Source organism: Eurosta solidaginis, chromosome X (genome assembly GCF_040869045.1).
Source record: "Eurosta solidaginis isolate ZX-2024a chromosome X, ASM4086904v1, whole genome shotgun sequence".
In the NCBI taxonomy this organism is placed as follows: domain Eukaryota; kingdom Metazoa; phylum Arthropoda; class Insecta; order Diptera; family Tephritidae; genus Eurosta; species Eurosta solidaginis.
The window spans coordinates 20616216-20633238 of NC_090324.1; the positions used below are offsets into that span (position 1 = coordinate 20616216).

A 17023-nucleotide genomic window follows, 5' to 3' on the forward strand; every position below is an offset into this window, starting at 1 on the left:
AGGGAGTGGTGGTTGTTGTATAGGTGGTCGCCTTTTCGAGATATCGCCATAAAGGTGGACCAGGGGTGACCCTAGAATTTGTTTGTACAATATGGGTATCAAAAAAAAGGTGTTAATGAGTATTTTAAAAGGGAGTAATCCTCAGTTCCATAGGTGGACGCCATTTCGAGATATCGCCACAAAGGTGGACCAGGGGTAACCCTAGAATTTGTTTGTACAATATGGGCATCAAACGAATGGTGCTAATGAGTATTTTAAAAGGGAGTGGGCCTTAGTTCTATAGGTGGACGCCGTTTCGAAATATCGCCATAAAGGTGGACCAGGGGTGACTCTAGAATGCGTTTGTACGATATGGGTATCAAATGAAAGGTGTTAATAAGTATTTTAAAAGGGAGTAATCCTTAGTTCCATAGGTGGACGCCGCTTCGAGATAGGGCCATAAAGGTGGACCAGGGGTGACCCTAGAATTTGTTTGTACAATATGGGTATCAAATGAAAGGTGTTAATAAGTATTTTAAAAAGGAGTAATCCTCAGTTCCATAGGTGGACGCCGTGTCCAGATATCGCCATAAAGGTGGATCAGGGTTGACTCTAGAATGCGTTTGTACGATATGGGTATCAAATGAAAGGTGTTAATGAGTATTTTAAAAGGGAGTAATCCTTAGTTCCATAGGTGGACGCCATTTCGAGATATCGCCACAAAGGTGGACCAGGGGTAACCCTAGAATTTGTTTGTACAATATGGGCATCAAACGAATGGTGCTAATGAGTGTTTTAAAAGGGAGTGGGCCTTAGTTCTATAGGTGGACGCCGTTTCGAAATATCGCCATAAAGGTGGACCAGGGGTGACTCTAGAATGCGTTTGTACGATATGGGTATCAAATGAAAGGTGTTAATAAGTATTTTAAAAGGGAGTAATCCTTAGTTCCATAGGTGGACGCCGCTTCGAGATAGGGCCATAAAGGTGGACCAGGGGTGACCCTAGAATTTGTTTGTACAATATGGGTATCAAAAGAAAGGTGTTAATGAGTATTTTAAAAGGAAGTGGGCCTTAGTTTTATAGGTGGACGCCGTTTCGAAATATCGCCATAAAGGTGGACCAGGGGTGACTCTAGAATATGTTTGGACGATATGGGTATCAAATTAAAGGTATTAATGAGGGTTTTAAAAGGGTGTGGTGGTTGTTGTATAGGTGGTCGCATTTTCGAGATATCGCCATAAAGGTGGACCAGGGGTGACCCTAGAATTTGTTTGTACAATATGGGTATCAAAAAAAAGGTGTTAATGAGTATTTTAAAAGGGAGTAATCCTCAGTTCCATAGGTGGACGCCGTTTCCAGATATCGCCATAAAGGTGGAGCAGGGGTGACCCTAGAATTTTTGTACAATATGGGTATCAAAAGAAAGGTGTTAATGAGTATTTTAGCAGGGAGTAATCCTTAGTTCCATAGGTGGACGCCCTTTCGAGATATCGCCATAAAGGTGGATCAGGGGTGACCCTAGAATTTGTTTGTACAATATGGGTATCAAAAGAAAGGTGTTAATGAGTATTTTAAAAGGGAGTAATCCTTAGTTCCATAGGTGGACGCCGTTTCGAGATATCGCCATAAAGGTGGAGCAGGGGTGACCCTAGAATTTGTTTGCACGATATGGGTATCAAATGAAAGGGGTTAATGAGCATTTTAAAAGGGAGTGGGGCTTAGTTCTATAGGTGGACTTTCGAGATATCGCCATAAAGGTGGACCAGGGGTGACTCGAGAATTTGTTTGTACAATATGGGTATCAAAAGAAAGGTGTTAATGAGTATTTTAAAAGGGAGTAATCCTTAGTTCCATAGGTGGACGCCGTTTCGAGATATCGCCATAAAGGTGGGTCAGGGGTGACTCTAGAATTCGTTTGTACGATATGGGTATCAAATTAAAGGTATTAATGAGAGTTTTAAAAGGGAGTGGTGGTAGTTGTATATGTGAAGGCGTTTTCCAGATATCGACAAAAATGTGGACCAGGGTGACCCAGAACATCATCTGTTGAATACCGCTAATTTATTTATATATGTAGTACCTGCCAAGATTTTAAGGGTTTTTTATTTCGCCCTGCAGAACTTTTTCATTTTCTTCTGCTTAATAGGGTAGGTGTCACAACCATTTTATAAAGTTTTTTATAAAGTTATATTTCGCGTCAATAAAACAATCCAATTACCTTACCATGTTTCATCCTTTTTTTCGTATTTGGTATAGAATTATGGCATTTTTTAATTTTTCGTAAATTTCGATATCGAAAAAGTGGGCGTGGTCATAGTCGGATTTCGTTCATTTTTCATACCAAGATAAAGTGAGTTCAAGTAAGCACGTGAACTAAGTTCATTAAAGATATGTCGATTTTTGCTCAAGTTATCGTGTTAACGGCCATGCGGAAGGACAGACGGAAGACTGTGTATAAAAACTGGGCGTGGCATAAACCGATTTCGCCCATTTTCACAGAAAACATTTAATGTCATAAAATCTATGCCCCTACCAAATTTAAAAAGGATTGGTTAATTTTTGTTCGACTTATGGCGTTAAAAGTATCCTAGACAAATTAAATGAAAAAGGGCGGAGCCACGCCCATTTTGAAATTTTCTTTTATTTTTGTATTTTGTTGCACCATATCATTGCTGGAGTTGAATGTTGACATAATTTACTTATATACTGTAAAGATATTAAATTTTTTGTTAAAATTTTACTTAAAAAAAAAATTTTTTTTAAAAGTGGGCGTGATCCTTCTCCGATTTTGTTTATTTTTATTAAGTGTACATATAGTAATAGGAGTAACGTTCCTGCCAAATTTCATCATAATATCTTCAACGACTGCCAAATTACAGCTTGCAAAAATTTTAAATTACCTTCTTTTAAAAGTGGGCGGTGCCACTCCTATTGTCCAAAATTTTACTAATTTTCTATTTCGTGTCATAAGTTCAACTCATCTACCAAGTTTCGTCGCTTTAGCTGTCTTTTGTAATGAATTATCGCACTTTTTCGGTTTTTCGAAATTTTCGATATCGAAAAAGTGGGCGTGGTTATAGTCCGATATCGTTCATTTTAAATAGCGATCTGAGATGAGTGCTCAGGAACCTACATATCAAATTTCATCAAGATACCTCAAAATTTACTAAAGTTATCGTGTTAACGGACGGACGGACGGACGGACGGACATAGCTCAATCAAATTTTTTTTCGATCCTGATTATTTTGATATATGGAAGTCTATATCTATCTCGATTCCTTTATATATGTACAACCAAACGTTATCCAATCAAACTTAATATACTCTGTGAGCTCTGCTCAACTGAGTATAAAAACAGGTAGGTACTTTGTGTGAGGATGCAAAGTTTCAGGTTTTTTGTGGTCTGCGTGTAAAAACTATGACTACGAATCACGTATTTCAACAATATATGACGTAAACGTAACTATTTGATGAAACTTGATAAATTTTGAAGCTTCTAGCCGTAAAAAAGATGCAAAAATGATAGTTTATATGGGGTATATAATATATATACCACCGATATCTACGATTTTTTCAGACAACAATATATGCTATATACGTAAGCAACTGGCGAAATGTCAACTTAAAGCTGTTAAAATGTGGCAGATATTGCCAAGTATCTTATCTGTACAATCGGTTGTATGAGATATATACTATATATACCACCGATCTCAATGATTTTTTCAGACAACAATATATGCTATACACGTAAGCATTTGGTGAAATTTGAACATATCTAAACGATTTTTAAGATAAATATAAAATAAACAAGTAAGAACGGGACTGTCTTCGGCTGTGCCGAAGACTTCATACCTTTCATGAATGGGGCTGAACAATAATCTTATCCCGTTCGTAATCTCCGAATAATCGGATGTATAAGATAAGAAATATATAGTGAACAGATCTACATACCTTAACGATTTTTAAGAAAAATATAAAATAAAAAACGGGTAGGTACTTTGTGTGAGGATGCAAAGTTTCAGGTTTTTTGTGGTCTGCGTGTAAAAACTATGACTACGAATCACGTATTTCAAAAATATATGACGAAAACGTAACTATTTGATGAAATTTGATGAATTTTGAAGATTCTAGCCGTAAAAAATGGATGAAAATGACAGTTTATATGAAGTATATAATATATATACGACCGATCTCTATGATTTTTTCAGACAACAATATATGCTATATACGTAAGCATTTTGTGAAATTTGAAGCTTCTAGCTGTTAAAATGGGGCCGAAATCGTAAAAAAAATATATATATACTATATATATATACTATATATACCATCATATATATATTATATATATCACCGATCTCTATGATTTTTTGACACAACAATACATACTATATACGTAAGCAAACGGTGAAATTTGAAGCTTATAACTGTTAAAATGGGGAAGAAATTGCGCAAAGTTTCTTATCTGAACAATCGGTTGCATGGGATATATATTATATATACCACCGGTATCTATGATTTTCTCAGACAACAATATATGCTATACACGTAAGCATTTGGTGAAATTTGAACATATCTAAACGATTTTTAAGATAAATATAAAATAAAAAATAGGTAGGTAATCTGTGTGAGGATGCAAAGCTTCACGTTTTTTGTGGTCTGCATGTAAAAACTATGGCTACGAATCACGTATTTCAAAAATATATGACGTAAACGTAATTATTTGATGAAATTTGATGAATCTTGAAGCTTCTAGCCGTAAAAAAGGGGTCAATATGACAGTTTATATGAAGTATATAATATATATACCACCGATCTCTATGATTTTTTCAGACAACAATATATGCTATATACGAAAGCATTTTGTGAAATTTGAAGCTTCTAACTGTTAAAACGGGGCAGAAATTGCGCAAAGTTTCTTATCTGAACAATCGGTTGTATGAGATATATACTATGTATATCACCGATCTCAATGATTTTTTCAGACATCAATATATGCTATACACGTAAGCAGTTGGTGAAATTTGAAGCTTCTAGCTGTTAAAATGGGGTAGAAATTGCGAAAAGTTTCTTATCTGAACAATCGGTTGTATGAGATATATACTATATATAGAACCGATCTCTATGATTTTTTCAGACAACAATATATGCTATACACGTAAGCAGTTGGTGAAATTTGAAGCTTCTAGCTGTTAAAATGGGGTAGAAATTGCGAAAAGTTTCTTATCTGAACAATCGGTTGTATGAGATATATACTATATATAGAACCGATCTCAATGATTTTTTCAGACATCAATATATGCTATACACGTAAGCAGTTGGTGAAATTTGAAGCTTCTAGCTGTTAAAATGGGGTAGAAATTGCGAAAAGTTTCTTATCTGAACAATCGGTTGTATGAGATATATACTATATATACCACCGGTATCTATGATTTTCTCAGACAACAATATATGCTATACACGTAAGCATTTGGTGAAATTTGAACATATCTAAACGATTTTTAAGATAAATATAAAATAAAAAACAGGTAGGTACTTTGTGTGAGGATGCAAAGTTTCAGGTTTTTTGTGGTCTGCGTGTAAAAACTATGACTACGAATCACGTATTTCAACAATATATGACGTAAACGTAACTATTTGATGAAACTTGATAAATTTTGAAGCTTCTAGCCGTAAAAAAGGGACAAAAATGATAGTTTATATGGGGTATATAATATATATACCACCGATATCTACGATTTTTTCAGGCAACAATATATGCTATATACGTAAGCAACTGGCGAAATGTCAACTTAAAGCTGTTAAAATGTGGCAGATATTGCCAAGTATCTTATCTGTACAATCGGTTGTATGAGATATATACTATATATACCACCGATCTCAATGATTTTTTCAGACAATAATATATGCTATACACGTAAGCATTTGGTGAAATTTGAAGCTTCTACCTGTTAAAATGGGGAAGAAATTGCGCAAAGTTTCTTATCTGAACAATCGGTTGTATGAGATATATACTATATATACCACCGGTCTCTATGATTTTTTCAGACAAAAATATATGCTATACACGTAAGCATTTGGTGAAATTTGAACATATCTAAACGATTTTTAAGATAAATATAAAATAAAAAATAGGTAGGTACTTTGTGTCAAGATGCAAAGCTTCACGTTTTTTGTGGTCTGCATGTAAAAACTATGACTACGAATCACGTATTTCAAAAATATATAACGTAAATGTAACTATTTGATGAAATTTGATGAATTTTGAAACTTCTAGCAGTAAAAAGGGGGTACAAATGACAGTTTATATGAGGTATATAATACATATATCACCGATCTCTATGATTTTTTCAGACAACAATATATGCTATATACGTAAGCATTTGGTGAAATTTTAAGCTTCTAGCTGTTAAAACGGGGCAGAAATTGCGCACAGTTTCTTATCTGAACAATCGATTGTATGAGATATATACTATGTATGCCACCGATCTCAATGATTTTTTCAGACATCAATATTTGCTATACAGGTAAGCATTTGGTGGAATTTGAGGCTTCTAGCTGTTAAAATGGGGCCGAAATCGCAAAAAATATGTATATATATACTATATATATATATTATATATACCAGGCATGCTTAACCAACGAAACGATATCATTTCGTTACGATAATCAACGTAACGTCAAATTAACGTTAACTATCGTAACGAAATGATATCGTTTCGTTGGTTAAGCATGCCTGGTATATATAATATATATATATAGTATATATATACATATTTTTTGCGATTTCGGCCCCATTTTAACAGCTAGAAGCCTCAAATTCCACCAAATGCTTACCTGTATAGCAACGAAACGATATCATTTCGTTACGATAGTTAACGTTAATTTGACGTTACGTTGATTATCGTAACGAAATGATATCGTTTCGTTGGTTAAGCATGCCTGATATATACCATCATATATCTATATATATAACAAGTAAGGAAGGCTAAGTTCGGGTGTAACCGAACATTACATATCAGTTGAGAGCTATGGAGACAAAATAAGGGAAAATCACCATGTAGGAAAATGAACCTAGGGTAACCCCGAAATGTCTTGTTTGTACGATATGGGTATCAAATGAAAGGTGTTAATGAATATTTTAAAAGGGCGTGGGCCTTAGTTCTATAGATGGACGCCTTTTCGAGATATCGCCATAAAGGTGGACCAGGGGTGACTCTAGAATTTATTTCTACGATATGGGTATCAAAAGAAAAGTGTTAATGAGTTTTTTAAAAGGGCGTTGGCCTCAGTTCTATAGGGGACGCCTTTTCGAGATATCTCCATAAAGGTGGACCAGGGGTGACTCTAGAATTTGTTTGTATGATATGGGTATCAAATGAAAGGTGTTAATGAGTATTTTAAAAGGGAGTGGGCCTTAGTTCTACAGGCGGACGGCTTTTCGAGATATCGCCATAAAGGTGGACCAGGGGTGACTCTAGAATTTGTTTGTACGATTTGGGCATCAAATGAAAGGTGTTAATGAGTATTTAAAAGGGAGTGGGCCTTAGTTCTATAGGTGGACGCCTTTTCGAGATATCGCCATAAAGGTGGACCAGGGTCACACTAGAATTTTTTTGTACGATATGGGTATCAAATCAAAGGAGTTAATGAGTATTTTAAAAGGGAGTGGGCCTTAGTTCTACAGGCGGACGGCTTTTCGAGATATCGCCATAAAGGTGGACCAGGGGTGACTCTAGAATTTGTATGTACGATTTGGGCATCAAATGAAAGGTGTTAATGAGTATTTAAAAGGGAGTGGGCCTTAGCTCTATAGGTGGACGCCTTTTCGGGATATCGTTATAAAGGTGGACCAGGGTTTACTCTAGAATGCGTTTACAATATGGGTGTCAAACGAAAGGTGTGATTGAGTGTTTTAAAAGGGAGTGGGCCATAGTTCTATGGGTGGACGCCTTTTCGAGATATTGCTATAAAGGTGGACCAGGGGTGACTCTAGAATTTGTTTGTACGATATGGGTATCAAATGAAAGGTGTTAATGAGTATTTTAAAAGGGAGTGGGCCTTAGTTCTATGGGTGGACGCCTTTTCGAGATATCGTCATAAAGGTGACCAGGGAGACTCTAGAATTTGTACGATATGGGTATCAAATGAAAGGCGTTAATGAGTATTTTAAAAGAGAGTGGGCCTTAGTTTTATAGGTGGACGCCTTTTCGAGATATCGCCATAAAGGTGGACCAGGGATGACTCTAGAATGCGTTTATACAATATGGGTATCAAACGAAAGATGTTAATGAGTATTTTAAAAGGGAGTGGGCCTTAGTTCTATGTGTGGACGCCTTTTCGAAACATCGATATAAAGGTGGACCAGGGATGAGTCTAGAATTTGTTTGTACGATATGGGTATCAAATGAAAGTTGTTAATGAGTAGTTTAAAAGGGAGTGGGCCTTAATTTTATAGGTAGACGCCTTTTCGAGATATCGCCATAAAGGTGGACCAGGGATGACTCTACAATGCGTTTATACAATATGGGTATCAAACGAAAGGTGTTAATGACTATTTTAAAAGGGAGTGGGCCTTAGTTCTATGGGTGGACGGCTTTTCGAAATATCGATATAAGGGTGGACCAGGGGTGACTCTAGAATTTGTTTGTACGTGGGTATCAAATGAAAGGTGTTAAAGAGTATTTTAAAAGGGAGTGGGCCTTAGCTCTTTAGGTGGACGCCTTTTCGGGATATCGTTATAAAGGTGGACCAGGGGTGACTCTAGAATGCGTTTACAATATGGGTGTTAAACGAAAGGTGTTAATGAGTGTTTTAAAAGGGAGTGGGCCTTAGTTCTATGGGTGGACGCCTTTTCGAGATATTGCTATAAAGGTGGACCAGGGGTGACTCTAGAATTTGTTTGTACGATATGGGTATCAAATGAAAGGTGTTAATGAGTATTTTAAAAGGAGTGGGCCTTATTTCTATGGGTGGACGCCTTTTCGAGATATCGCCATAAAGGTGGACCAGGGGTGACTCTAGAATTTGTTTGTACGATATGGGTATCAAATGAAAGGTGTTAATGAGTATTTTAAAAGGTAGTGTGCCTTAGTTTTATAGGTGGACGCCTTTTCGAGATATCGCCATAAAAGTGGACCAGGGATGACTCTAGAATGCGTTTATACAATATGGGTATCAAACGAAAGGTGTTAATGAGCATTTTAAAAGGAAGTGGGCCTTAGTTCTATGGGTGGAAATATCGATATAAGGGTGGACCAGGGGTGACTCTACAATTTGTTTGTACGATATGGGTATCAAATGAAAGCGGTTAATGAGTATTTTAAAAGGGAGTGGGCCTTAGTTCTATAGGTGGACGCCTTTTCGAGATATCGCCATAAAGGTGGATCAGGGGTGACTCTATAATGTGTTTGTATAATATGGGTGTCCAATTAAAGGTATTAATAAGAATTTTAAAAGGGAGTTGTGGTAGTTGTACATGTGAAGGCGTTTCCGAGATTTCGACCAAAATGTGGACCAGGGTGACCCAGAACATCATCTGTCGGGTACCACTAATTTATTTATATATGTAATACCACAAACAGTATTCCTGCCATGATTCCAAGGGCTTTCGATTTCGCCCTGCAGAACTTTTTCATTTTTTTCTACTTAATATGATAGTGTCACACCCATTTTACACAGTTTTTTTCTAAAGCTATATTTTGCGTCAATAAACCAATGCAATTACCATGTTTCATCCCTTTTTTCATATTTGGTATGGAATTATGGCATTTTTTTCATTTTTCGTAATTTTCGAAATCGAAAAAGTGGGCGTGGGCATAGTCGGATTTCTACCATTTTTTATACCAATACAAAGTGTGTTCAGATAATTATGTGAACTGAGTTTAGTAAAGATATATCGATTTTTGCTCAAGTTTTCGTGTTAACGGCCGAGCGGAAGGACAGACGATTTACTGTGTATAAAAACTGGGCGTGGCTTCAACCGATTTCGCCCTTTTTCACAGAAAACAGTTATCGTCCTAGAATCTAAGCGCCTACCAAATTTCACAAGGATTGGTAAATATTTGTTCGACTTATGACATTAAATGTATCCTAGACATATCAAATGAAAAAGGGCGGAGCCACGCCCATTTTGAACTTTTCTTTTGCTTTTGTATTTTGTTGCACCATATCATTACTGGAGTTGAATGTTGACATAATTTACTTATATACTGTAAAGATATTAAATTTTTTGTAAAAATTTCACTTTAAAAATTTTTTTTGTTTTTAAGTGGGCGTGGTCGTTCGTCGATTTTGCAAATTTTTATTAAGCATACATACAGTAATACAAGTAACGTTTCTACCAAATTTCATCATGATATCTTCAACGACTGCCAAATTACAGCTTGCAAAACTTCTAAATTACCTTCTTTTAAAAGTGGGCGGCGCCACGCCCATTGTCCAAAATTTTACTCATTTTATATTCTGCGTCATAAGTTCAACCAACCTACCAAGTTTCATCGCTTTGTCCGTCTTTGGTAATGAATTATCGCACTTTTTCGATTTTTCGAAATTTTCGATATCGAAAAAGTGGGCGTGGTTATGTACCGATATCGTTCATTTTGAATAGCAATCTGAGATGAGTGCCCAGGAATGTACATACCAAATTTGGTCAAGATACCTCAAAATTTACTCAAGTTATCGTGTTAACGGACGGACGGACGGACGGACGGACATGGCTCAATCAAATTTTTTTTCGATACTAATGATTTTGATATATGGAAGTCTATATCTATCTCGATTCTTTTATACCTGTACAACCAACCGTTATCCAATCAAAGTTAATATACTCTGTGAGCTCTGCTCAACTGAGTATAAAAAGAAGTGTACATTTTGATTGTCACTCCATAACTCGAGAACGGCTCGACAGATTGCCATGAAATTTTTAGGAAAGATACAGGAAGGAGAGATGATGGTTAGTTGATTTTGAAATCCCAAATCGGTTTAGTCATATTTATATAAAAATCAAATTCTGTTTTTGTGTGTGTTCGCTATGGAAACGTATTTCCCACACATCAATCATCACCAAATTTTGGTTATGGGTTCCTTCGATCAACGGGAAGGTTTTAAGCTAAATATAATTTCGATGTATAAAAGGGGCGTGGCACCTCCCATACAAATGGAATCTTTGGTACTGCATACCTTTGAAGGTATACATGCGAGAACATTGAAATTAAATGAGGAGTTATAATAATATATATACCACCGATCTCTATGATTTTTTGACACAACAATATATACTATATACGTAAGCAATCGGTGAAATTTGAAGCTTATAGCTATTAAAATGGGGTAGAAATTGCGAAAAGTTTCTTATCTGAACAATCGGTTGTATGAGATATATACTATATATACAACCGATCTCTATGATTTTTTCAGACAACAATATATGCTATATACGTAAGCATTCGGTGAAATTTGAACTTTCTAGCTGTTAAAATGGGGCTAAAATTGCGAAAATATATATATATATATATACTATATATATATTCTATATATACCACCATATATATACTATATATACAACCGATCTTTATGATTTTTTCAGACAACAATATGTATTATATACGTAAGCATTCGTTGAAAGTTGAAGCCTCTAGCTCTTAAAATAGGGCAGTAATTACGAAAAGTTTCTTATCTGAACAATCGGTTGTGGGGAATATATACTATATATATGACCGATCCCATCCCCCCATTTTTTCAGGCAACAATATGTGCAATATACGAAAGTATATGGTGAAGTTTGAAGCTTCAATCTGTTAAATTGAGTAAGATATGATAAAAATCCTCTTTTTCTGAAAAATCGGTTGTATGGAGGATATATGCTATAGTGGTCCGATCCGGCCGGTTCCGACAAATGTATAATCGGACACCCAAATACCCCCGCTCACCAAATTTTATCAAGATATCTCAAAAATTTTTGGCGGCCGCCGTGGTGTGATAGTAGCGTGCTCCGCCTACCACACCGTATGCCCTGGGTTCAACTCCCGGGAAAAGCAACATCAAAATTTAGAAATAAGGTTTTTCAATTAGAAGAAAATTTTTCTAAGCGGGGTCGCCCCTCGGCAGTGTTTGGCAAGCGCTCCGGGTGTATTTCTGCCATGAAAAACTCTCAGTGAAAACCCATCTGCCTTGCAGATGCCGTTCGGGGTCGGCTTAAAACATGTAGCTCCCGTCCGGCCAATTTATAGGGAAAATCAAGAGGAGCACGACGCAAATTGGAAGAGAAGCCCGGCCTTAGATCTCTTCGGAGGTTATCGCGCCTTACATTTATTTTTTTTTATTTTATCTCAAAAATTGAGGGACTAGTTTGCATACAAACAGACAGACGGACAGACGGACATGGCTAAATCAACTCAGCTCTTCATCCTGATTATTTCGGTATACTTAATGGTGGGTCCATCTATTTTCCATTAAGGACTTACAATTTCGGGTTTCGTGACGAAATTAATATACCATTTCATTTTCATGAAAGGTATAAAAACAGGTAGGTACTTTGTGTGAGGATGCAAAGTTTCAGGTTTTTTGTGGTCTGCGTGTAAAAACTATGAATACGAATCACGTATATCAACAATATATGACGTAAACGTAACTATTTGATGAAATTTGATGACTTTTGAAGCTTCTAGCCGTAAAAAAGGGGCAAAAATGACAGTTTAAATGGGGTATATAATATATATACCACCGATCTCTATGATTTTTTCAGACAAAAATATATGTTATATACGTAAGCATTTGGTGAAATTTGAAGCTTCTAGCTATTAAAATGGGGCAGAAATTGCGCAAAGTTTCTTATCTGAACAATCGGTTGTATGAGATATATACTATATATATACCACCGGCCTCTATGGTTTTTTCAGACAACAATATATGCTATACACGTAAGAATTTGGTGAAATTTGAACATATTTAAACGATTTTTAAGATAAATATAAAATAAAAAATAGGTAGGTACTTTGTGTGAGGATGCATAGCTTCACGTTTTTTGTGGTCTGCATGTAAAAACTATGACTACGAATCACGTATTTCAAAAATATATGACGTAAAAGTAACTATTTGATGAAATTTGATGAATTTTGAAGCTTCTAGCAGTAAAAAAGGGGCAAAAATGACAGTTTCTATGAAGTATATAATATATAAGAGATGCAAGCTAATTTAATTTGCCGGCATTTTATTCCTTCGATAAAAAACAGGAACTATCTCGCTTAAGGATGGAGGAACATTTATCAACATGTATCATTAAGAAGGAACAAGACAGTACTGTGTTGATTGGAATCTGGTGCATTCCAACAACGTAAAAATTATGCTTTTTCATGAGTCACTGACCGGAATCGTATGCAGTCCGGAAGTATAATCTTATGGGTCAGGCATCGAGCTGATTGGAATCCGGTGCATTCCAACAACACAGGTCATGTTACTTTTTTATGCCTTGTGATGGCTTATCCTCATTACACTACTCTTAGCACTGCCGTATTCCCATGACATGCTGATTGGAATCTTGTTGCATTCCAACAGGGAGATTGGAATCCACTGCATTCCGAAATCATGCTGAGCGGAATCTGATGCATTCCGCCAGTATAAGAATTCGGCATAAGATCTTATTTCTGCTCATATTTCTTATTATTATTATATTCTGAAATTAAATAGTAATGTTCATTGATCTTTCTTTGTTTGTAATATAACATTGTTGAAAGCTCGATATATCTTAAATTTTATCTTTTGAGTTGTATATTTATATATCTTTTATATTATGCAGTCGACCATAGTTTGTCGTCGACTTTAAATAATAAATAAATAAATAAATAAATAAATAAATAAAAAATATACCACAGATCTCTATGATTTTTTGACACAACAATATATACTATATACGTAAGCAATCGGTGAAATTTGAAGTTTATAGCTGTTAAAATGGGGTAGAAATTGCGAAAAGTTTCTTATCTGAACAATCGGTTGTATGAGATATATACTATATATACAACCGATCTCTATGATTTTTTCAGACAACAATAAGCATTCGGTGAAATTTGAAGCTTCTAGCTGTTAAAATGGGGCTTAAATTGCGAAAATATATATATATATACTATATATAAGTTATCACCCGCCTCGTGGGAGATGTAAAAAAATAAAGGTGCGGAGGAGCTCACTGTCCTCCGATACTTGTTAAATGAAACAAGGAACGATTTCAGATTAACGTCACAACTTCTTTATTCGTGCCACTTGCACGCTAATTAACTACCCCTCTAAACATACGTTGCAACTTATTTAATAACTTCTTAGTCTAACTAAAATGTTTACATTGCAGTTCCCATGCTTTACCCAGAACTGCTCGCGCGTGTAGACAGGAATTGCTTAGCGTGCGATTCCCATAACTAACGTAAGGTGACCTGATCGATGGTTGCGCGTGTGCCGCGTCAGCGACTTTATCTTATTGAAGTCACATGCTTAGCAACGTGATCGTAGGGTGTGCCGTATAATAGTACCTATGCGTGTAACTCCTCCCCCTTTAAAGATCTGCGTCTCGTAGATCAAATGTCGAAAAGCGTGAGGGGGAGAAATTTTGTAAGGAGTAATTGCGACCTTCTGGTGATGATTTAGTACTGACGCTTGTGACTGGCAGGCTAGGATCTGAGCGATAAATTTCAGGTGCAGATTTGCCTTTGGGGATCCTATTTATGCTAATGTTTCCCGTCCAATGCGTAGGAACTTGAACCGGTGGAAGGTCTAGTTTCTTTGTGTAACATCTCCACAGCGTTCCGGCAATAAGGGCTATTGCGCAAATCGAGATAGCCTCTGTAACGATAGAAAAATTGATTTTTTCATTGACATTGCCTAGATACTTAACATTCACCATTGCGATGTCGTGGATGCACTCCAAATTAACTTTCATGGTATGGTTTTTTATGTTAGAAAGTACGGTTGGGAAGGCGTGTGCGGTAACAGCTTCATTGCTGGAAAATTCCTGATCGCCAATATTGATTGTCTCGTTGTTGAATTTAATTACGTATGTGCCATTAATAGTATTTGTGGCATTGTTGCTCCTTATTATGCCCTGGTAGTTTGAAATGAAAATGGTGTTTTCGTCTACCAGCTCTATAAGGGATCCGTTTCATCTAATAAGTTGACAACTAGCGGCCCCAACTTTTAAGAGTCGTGGCAGGCAGCTGTTTTCTTCCAGCGCAATCAAGGACTCGGAGCTGCATACTGTGGATGAGCCGATAACCATGAAATCCTTCGTCAACCCGTATGTCTCCTCTTGATTGACCAGCATTCTGTCGAACGGTAGGTCCACTTGTTTACCAGCGTAGATTCCAGCGCGGGTAATCAGAAGATTGTATTTACTGGCCGTCACTTTCGGCATCGATAGGACGTAGGGTAGAGGTGTCCAGTTTGTGAGGACCGATGGTTGGCCATATTCGATTGCCTCAATTACATTCTGGTATGGGAGGGTTTCTGTTTCGGATAGGATTTGGTTCACCTCGTCTATGTCTATCAAGTTGGTATTAACAATTCCTCGCTTTGCCAATTGACATGTTCGCACAAATTCATTGACCTCTTCGCGAACGAGGACGATGTTGCGAAGTGCGCTTTGCTCGAATTCGATTCCTTCTGTTTCCTTTACTACGTAGTTGTTGCCGTTCACCAATTCTTTCACCATTAGTTTCAATACTTCTGCGGTGGTTTTGAGTAGCTTTCTATTGACCTTATATTGATGGTCGTTGTTCGCTATTATCTGATTTTGGCTGTAGAGGATGTTATTCCAATATGTTGCGTCAGGCGATCCTGCCAGCCATTTCCATGCCGATCCAATCCAGTCAATGGATCCGATGGCTCTAGTCTTGCTTGTGCTTCCCATCAACTCTCCGAATCGTTCGAGTGTTTGGTTGATGTAGTGCTGGGCTAAGAGCTGCTCGTCGGTTCGTTTGATTAGATGACTTGCTAATTTATCCATTTGAGTCACCATCGTAGTATATTTTTGTAGGTTGATGACGTGTATGAGTTTGAATGAGCCTCCTATGATCCACCCATCTCCGCTCTGGATGGTTATTATTGGGGCCTTGTAGTTAAATATGTGTAGTGCGCTGATGGCTGATGCCAGCAGTTGGAATCTGCAAAGCAAGATGTTAATTCTAATTTAATGTAGTTAGTAGTTGTTATGTTCTAAGTAAGTTACGGTTATCTATTTAATAAAGAGGAAAAATATTATTGATAGTGGGAAGGTATTATTAGTATCACAATGTATTATTATTTGTTTATAAAATATAAAGTGAGGTATCAGCGACGAGCTACGTTATATGTTTACAAAAATGAAACTTTCACCGACTAATTATTTCACAATATAAATAGTTATTCCGAAGTAATATGCAGTAGTGCAGAAAGAAATTAAAAAAGAAGTGCAAATAGTTAAGATAGAAGAAATTTGCACTTGGCAATTCAAAGTTTAAATAGTTATTCGCACTATTACTTCACGAAATGCACAAAACAAATTAAAATAAGTATTTGCAAGATTAACTCAAATGTAAATTAGTATAGCGTACAAGATGGTTGGTTTTTATTAACTCACTTTTTACTACTCACCTGGTGCTAGCTGCTGGCTCTTTGACGTTCCAAATTAGAAAGAAGGATCAAAACCGCGAACAAGTCCGCGGCACCTGCCGATAGCTAACTTTCGTTGAGTTTTTCCTCTTCAAGGTTAGCTTTCGGCTAGTGTTAGCCGTTACCGGTAATAATAATAAATAAATAACTAATGTGCGTGTTAGGGTGGTCCGAAATATTTAGGCTGGTGGCCTAAACAATTAGTAAGTGGAATTCTTAAATTAGATTGGTTATCATTAAACTAGCGTTACTGTTTTAGTTTAGGATTTTCGCCTTTCTAGCGATGTTAATTTGTTAATGTGTCAGTGGTTTACAAATTATGATTAGTGGGGAAGATTAAAATAAAATTTGAAAACTTTACTTTGTACTGTTATTACAAAGGGTTTCAAAAATAAAAAAGGAACAAAAAAT

General features: G+C 36.4%; 1 protein-coding gene across 6 annotated transcripts in view; it reads left to right on the top strand.

Annotated features, from left to right (window-relative positions):
- unc-13 overlaps positions 1 to 17023 on the top strand; it is a 4182017-nt gene that overhangs the window by 584618 nt on the left and 3580376 nt on the right. The window lies entirely within an intron of this gene.